Source organism: Macaca fascicularis, chromosome 16 (genome assembly GCF_037993035.2).
Source record: "Macaca fascicularis isolate 582-1 chromosome 16, T2T-MFA8v1.1".
In the NCBI taxonomy this organism is placed as follows: domain Eukaryota; kingdom Metazoa; phylum Chordata; class Mammalia; order Primates; family Cercopithecidae; genus Macaca; species Macaca fascicularis.
Window position 1 is genome coordinate 75,010,825 of NC_088390.1, and position 7,550 is coordinate 75,018,374.

The window sequence follows — 7,550 nt, forward strand, 5'->3', positions numbered from 1 at the left end:
TATGGTGGACATCCGCAGGCTGTATATAGCCTTCCTTTCTCCAAAGGCCAGTATGCTTATTATTAGGAGATGAGCCAAATATTTCTTCTCCCTGCTCCACAGAAGCCAGGACAGGGGAACATGATGTAAGTTTAGCAACACAATGCTATAAGCCTAGTGAGAGAAGTGCGAAGGTACAGGAAGATGAAAACGATTCCGTGCGTAGAGGTGGCACTGAGGGTCTGTCGGTGGCAGCTGGGTGTGAAATGGTGGCTCCAGAGGCAGCATCTAACATCGTTTCTGGGGCATAACCCTGTCTGTCTTCCCACTTTTCAGTCTTTCTTGGTTCCTGCCATTCCCAATCCAGGTTCTTCCTCCTCATAGACTTAGAGCTCTCTGTTAACTTTTTAATAATTTCCTTTCTGCCTGTGTTGGCCAGAGACATATCATAGCCAGAAACTCTATCCCTGGAACTAGGTCTTTACAGCTTGGACAGCTGAGTTCATTCATTCTGTTCAGTTAACTATTGATTAAACCTCTATCATGTATCTTGTGCTGCTCTAGGAAGTAGAAACACAGTAGTAAGAATCAGTTTTTAAAAAATCATCACTTGGCTGCGCGTGATGGCTCATGCCTGTAATCTCAGGGCTCTGGCAGGTTGAGGCAGGTGGATCACTTGAGTCCAGGAGTTTGAGACCAGCTTGGACGACATGGTGAAACCCTGTCTCTACAAAAAAATACAAAAATTAGCCAGGCATGGTGGTGAGTGCCTGTAGTCTCAGCTACATGGGAGGCTGAGGTAGGAGGATGCTGAGCCCAGGAGGTCAAATCTGCTGTGAGCTCTGATCATGACTCTGCAGTCCAGCCTGGGTGACAGAGTGAGACTCTGTCAAAAACAAACAAACAAACAAAAAAATCACCACTCACATAGAACTTACTTTCCAGTGGAATTCTAGTATGTTTTAATGGAAGGTAAGGTTGTATCTGAATTACAGTTGGTAAGGGTGAGCAAAATTTAGAATGATGTGAACAGTTGAGGAGAGGTGCTTATAAGGTTCCAAATGGTCGAACCGTATATAAGACCTAGTTCAAAATGGAAAGCCTGCATGATATCTACTTGCTTCAAGTTATGTAGTCGTGAGTCGCTTAACAAAGGAGGCACGATCTGAAAAATGTGTTGTTAGGAGCTTTTGTCATTGTATGAATATTACAGAGTGCACTGACACCAACCTAGATGGTATAACCTCCTACACACCTAGGCTATATGGTGTAGCAAATTGCTCCTAGGCTACAAGCTTGTACGGCATTCTACTGTACTGCATGCTGTAGGCAATTGTAACACAATGGCAAGTATCTGTATTTCTAAACATATCAAAATATTGAAAAGGTACAATGAAAATAAGGTATTGTAATCTGATGGGGTCACCTTCATATATGCAGTCTGTCATCGAACAAAACATTACGTAGCACACGACTACATTGATGCATTTCCAAACATATCAGCAGAGTATGAAAGTGCTCCTTATCCTGCCTTATTGCTGACATGGGAAATTATCAGTACTTGTTAAATATTTGCTAGACATCAGGAAGAATAGCTAATGGATGCTGTCCTTGATAGCTGGGTGATGGGTTGATCTTGCAGCAAATCACCGTGGCACACATTTACCTATGTAACAAACCTGCACATCCTGCACATGTATCCCAGAACTTAAAGTAAAAGTTGAAGGAAAAGAAAAACCTTTGCTATGATAATTTTTGTCTTTTTAGAGTTTACAAAAGGGTGAGCATATTTTCATGTTTGCTTATGGTTTGTTTCTTTTTGGGTAATTTGTTTTCTTTACCTCATTTTGTTTTCTGTTGAGATGTTTGCCCATTTCTTAATGATTGGCAGTAACTTTATAGTCTAGATATTATTTCCTTATCTCTCACATTTGCTGCAAATATTTTCTCCCAGCCTATTATTGGTTTCTTTTAACTTTGTTTGTGGTATCTTTTGTAGTGCAGATTTTTTTATTTGTGTGTAGCCAAATCTGTCAAATCTTCTCATTTTTACCATCTCAGTTTTATGTGTTGCCCAGAAAGGCTTAGCTTTAGAATTATAAAAATATTTTCTAATGCTTTTATAGTTTTGTGCTTTATCTTTAGGTATTTAATACATCTAGAATTCATTTTTGTATGTAGTAACCTCCTTTTTTAAATGGAAAGACCCAGCACAATTTAGTAAATACTGATTCTTGTTTTTCCTCCCCTTCAAAAATGCTACACATACGCTATATGCCCTTATATTCATGCTTCTGTTTCTGGGATGAAAAGAGTTAATTCTAACGTATAACTAACTCCAAATCAATATCTCTTATGGAGATGTGCAATTTCCCAATATCAAAACCAAACTAATTTTCTTGCAAGAAGCGGTTCCCACCCAACTCAGATTATTCTTTTGATTTCATACCTTCAGCATTATGGCTGATTTTCTTTCTCACAATGCATGTCACCCTGGGTTGCTCCTGAAACAGTTTACCCCATAAACAGACTTCATTTCCCCAGAAAATGAGGGCAGGTCTGATAATTTTTTCTCTTTCACATATTCCCCAACCCTATAGGATTTTACATGGAGCTATGAACTAGCCAATTTCAACAGACTTTGCCTGTGGAATATTCTTTATCCCTTGTTCTTATTTGCTCCCAGGAGAAATCATAATATTAAGGATTCTTAGGAGTGAGAAGGAGACATAGGTTATTCTGATAATATTAGAATCACACACACATAGCAATCACATAGGTTCCTAGGTCCCATCCTTAAAGTTTCTGATTTATTGGTGTGAGATTTAGCCCTAGAATTTGCACTGTAAAAAAAATGGAACCTTTGCTCTTCCTACAGCCTACTCTATTATCTGTAAATAAGAGAGCAACTGGGCAATCAGGGCTGTGAGAGAAAAAAAAAAATCTGGTATAGCAAGTGATTCTTTAGGGCCACTGTTGCTATTTTAATAACAAAGGATGTTACAAATAAACCCTTCAGTCCTGTCATTCCCAAGGCCATTTTAACATGTATTTCAGTGCAACAAGCTGGAGGTGTCTTCCTAACTAAATGAATCAGCAAGGCCTCCCCTCAAAAAAGAAAAAGGAAAATCCAAAAGCACCAGATTATGAACATCACCATTGAGTGTCTTTCAGAATGAATGGGGATTATGCCATTACACCCACACTCTTCTCTCTTCTAAAGGCACCATCCACTGAGAGATTCTGATGCTAACATCAGTCAGTTGTTGTGGAAGCTGACCTAGAATGAACCATTGCTTCTTTTTCTACCGTCTCTTCTGGAAATTATTAAGAGATAGATTCCAGAGCCAAAAGTTGAGAAAATGCTGGAAGGTTGTTTATTCTGATCTGGATTTTTAGAGATGCAAATGCAGCAAAGGAGTTAAGAACATATGAAGGGAATCATAGTATTTTAACCAGCCATCTGTTCATCAAGGCCTCCTTGTGTCTTCCTGAAAAAAGGTAAATAGGTGCTCTATTTGTCAAGAGAGGAGAAGTGACTTCTGGAATCTTTGCTTCTGATAACGCAAGTCCAGACCCAGCAAATTAGTTCATTTACAAAGCATCTCATTTCTCAGTGCCAATGCATATGCACATAACCACTCTTGTCATAGCATATATATACATGCAAATGCATGCACATAAGTTGTGCTGCTTTTGTTTTCACAGTTGCAAAATGATTGCTTTACCCAAAATTGCATTCCTATTTAAGGCAGGAAGAAGGGGGGAGGACAAAAGGATACAAACTCAAGCCAGCTGAGTCCATCCTTAACAAGAGCTCTTCCAGAAGCCTGTCTAGCAACTTCCATTTACATCTCCACTGTTGGTCCAGCAGCACGGATAGCTGGGGATAATGAAGATTGCGGTAGGGAATATTCTACCTTGAATATTAGATGTGAAGATGGGGATGCGGTGGGTAGGTAAAAAGGGGAGAATGAATACCAATAGTTAAGTAGCAATGTCTGCCTTGGTTTACCCCAGGTATTTCTCAAACCTATCCAATTTTCTCCTTCCCTACCGCCAACATCCCAGTGAAACCACAATCCACTCTCACCTGGACATTCTTCTAACTGGTCTTCCTGCACAGCAAAAGTATGTTTATCTTTTAGAACTTACATCTATTATGTTGCTCTGCTGGTTAAAACTTTTAATGTCTTCCTATATTAGAATAAAATCTGCACATGTTTTTGTGACTTAAAATGCCCACATGACTTGATATCTCCCACTTATTTTTTCCTTTTTTTCCTCCTAGTTTGTAATAGTCCAGGCACAGTGGCCTCCCTGCAGGGCTTTTAGCATGTCATGTTTTTTCCAATCTTAGGGCCTATGTACTTGTTTGTCCCTCTGCCTGCCTTCTCTCATTCTTCAACTTTTTGTTCAATGTCACTTTTTTTTTGACTATCCCATCTGGAACACTGTGATGGTTTTTTGATGTGTCAGCTTGGCTAAGCTACAATCTCCAGTTCTCAGGCAAACAAGCATGAGTCTAGGCTTTGCTGTGAAGATCTTTTGCAGATGTGATTAAAGTCCATAATCAGTTGACTTGAAAAAAGGATGATTATCCTAGATCATCTCAATGGGCCTGTTTCAATCAGTTGAAGGGACTTAAAAGCAGAACGAAGGCTTCCCGGAAGAAAAAGAAATTCCACCTGTGAACAGCAGCTTCAATCCATTCCTAAAGTGCCAGCCTGCCCTGTGGATTCTGAAGTTACCTAGGCAGGTCCCACAACTGAGTAAGTCAATTCCATGCAATAAATCTCTTAATATATACCTCCTAGTGGTTCTGTTTTCCTGGTTAAAACCTGATCGATACAATCCTTCTCCTCTCACCTACTAGTTGATCTTTATCAAACTGCCCCATTTATTTATTCAAAAGCACTACTCTTCTGGAAAATTCTCTTGCTTATTTATACATTTACTGTTCTCTTTTTTTTGTCTTCTCTACTCAGATGTCTGCTTCATGAAGGCAGAATCAGTGTCTACCACGTTCAACACTGTAGAACAATACATAGCCCATAGTCCATGGTCACTAAATATTTGTCGAAATAAAGAATGAATGGGAATCTAGTAATAAAATTTGGCCCAGCCAGATGTGGTGGCTCACGCCTGTAATCCCAGCACTTTGGGAGGCCGAGGCGGGTGGATCACGAGGTCAGGAGATCGAGACCATCCTGGCTAACATGGTGAAACCCTGTCTCTACTAAAAATACAAAAAATTAGCCAGGTGTGGTAGTGGGTGCCTGTAGTCCCAGCTACTCAGTGGGAGGCTGAGGCAGGAGAATGGCATGAACCTGGGAGGCGGAGCTTGCAGTGAGCCGAGATCGTGCCACTACACTCCAGCCTGGGCGAGAGGGAGACTCTGTCTCAAAAAAAAAATTTTTTTTTGGCCCAACAATTCACTCCCAGGTTACATTAAATTACACTTCTCGGCTCAGTACAGTGGCTCATGCCTGTAATCCCAGCACTTTGGGAGGCCAAGGTGGGCGGATCACCTGAGGTCAGGAGTTCGAGACCAGCCTGGCCAACATGGTGAAACCCCATCTCTACTAAAAAATACAAAAATGCAAAAATTAGCTGGGCAGGGTAGCATGCCCCTGTAATCCCAGCTACTCGGGAGGCTGAGGCATAAGAATCGCTTGCACCCGGGAGGCGGAGGTTTCAATGAGCCGAGATCACACCACTGCACTCCAGCCTGGGTGACAGAGCAAGACTCTGTCTCAGAAAAAAAAAAAAGGAAAGTGTGCTAGGGGTACTTGTGGAAGGTCTCCAATTCTCAGGTGAGGCGCTGACGCTTAGCTTAGTTTACCAGGCAGTAGGGGAACCTCTGAAAAGGTTAGAGCAGGCCAGTGACGCTGTGCCTGAGAGGGCAGATGCTCAGTGAAGTTGAGTGTTGAGGGAATGTCTGGTGAGAACCACCCTGGAGAAAATTGTTAGTACCTTTACAGGGAAGATAATAGGTGAGATGTACCTAGGGTCCTGAGATCCAACAGGGGTGAGCTCATGAAATTCCTCTTCGGCCAAAATAAAGTGCCCCCAGGGCTCCACTGCTTTCAAAGAAACAGCAGTGACTGGCTCTTGCTCTTGATCCCTGGAATCTCAGAATTCTGGGAAATCAGGAAAATCAGGAAATGTGAATTACATTTGGTTCATATAAATGGCATGTCTTTTTTTTTTTTCTTCTTCTTCTAATAAGTGTTTGTTGCTGGCAGAATCACACAGCTGTTTCCTAAATCAAAGATCAATTTGTTATATTATTTTTACTAGTGGCTTAGGGGTAATTGCTTCTGGAAAATATCTATTCTATAATTAGAAAACAAAGATTTCTTTTCCCTGACTGGGTGTAATTCCTTTTGGGGACCAGAAGGAAAGTTTTAGAATTGCCATGTGAATTCAAAGAGGATTGTTTGCAGTGAAATATGTCTTTTTAATTTTTCCTAAAGTAGCTCGGAGGCTGGAAGAAAATCCGTGTTTATTAGCATTGTATAGGCTGTAATAGAATAAAGCAAAATTCCCAAATGTATATGGGCTTTTTAATACAAATAACTCCAGTGATTTCCACTCAGTCAATTACAGAGAATTCCATTTTTGAAAAGAAATGAATGGATATCAGAGTGTTAAGGGCCATTCCTGGCAAGTCCATAGATACTTCTAATTCTAAATCTCTAATTAGAATTAGATTGATTGCCCGTTTGGCAAGCAAAGACTCTTACAGATGCCAGGGACTTGATCTGATTTGCTTTTCGTGGTGACGTAGGGTGAATTTGAGCTCACGTGATTCCATGCACCCTAAGAGAGTACTGCTGTGAGGCTTGATATTTAGCCTTGTCTTTTGCTTGCGAATGTGTTGCCCTCCACCCTGTCCCTGCCACTCCTCAGCACTGTACCCTAAGCTGTCACTCATTTCTGCAGTTCTCCTGACATTACATCCAGACCCTGATCACATGCTGTTCATTGAGTCACTTGACCTTCCCAGTCCCAATTCTACCCTGATGTCACCAGTTTCCTATTGATATGACAACATAAATGAATCTCAAAATAAACTATGTGGAGTGAAAGAAGCAAGGTGAAAAAGAGTACATGCTACTTTGTGGCATTTATACAAAACTAGAAAATATAAACTCATCCACAGTGACAGAAAGATGTGTGCTTGCTTGGGGCTGGGACTGGAGAAGGCCAGGAAGGAGAAATTCCAAAAGGAAGCTTCTGAGGAGGATGAATGTGTTCGCAATCTTCATTGTGGTGATGGTTTCATGAGTTGTGTACATGTGTCAAAATGTATCAACTCGCACACTTCATCTTAAAGTCTGTTTAGTCCGTTGTTAGTACGTCATGCCAGCTTTCTTATGGTTGAAATTGTATACTTTAAGTATGTTCAATTGATTGTATGGTGATTAGGCCTTAATAAGGCATTTTTCTTTTTCTTTTAGAATAACCCAGTGGAATTCTCTCACACAAGAAGTGATAGAACTACGTATCTGAGCCCAGGACGATCTGATTCTAAAGTCCATGCCCTTGACTACTCAGTAATTATT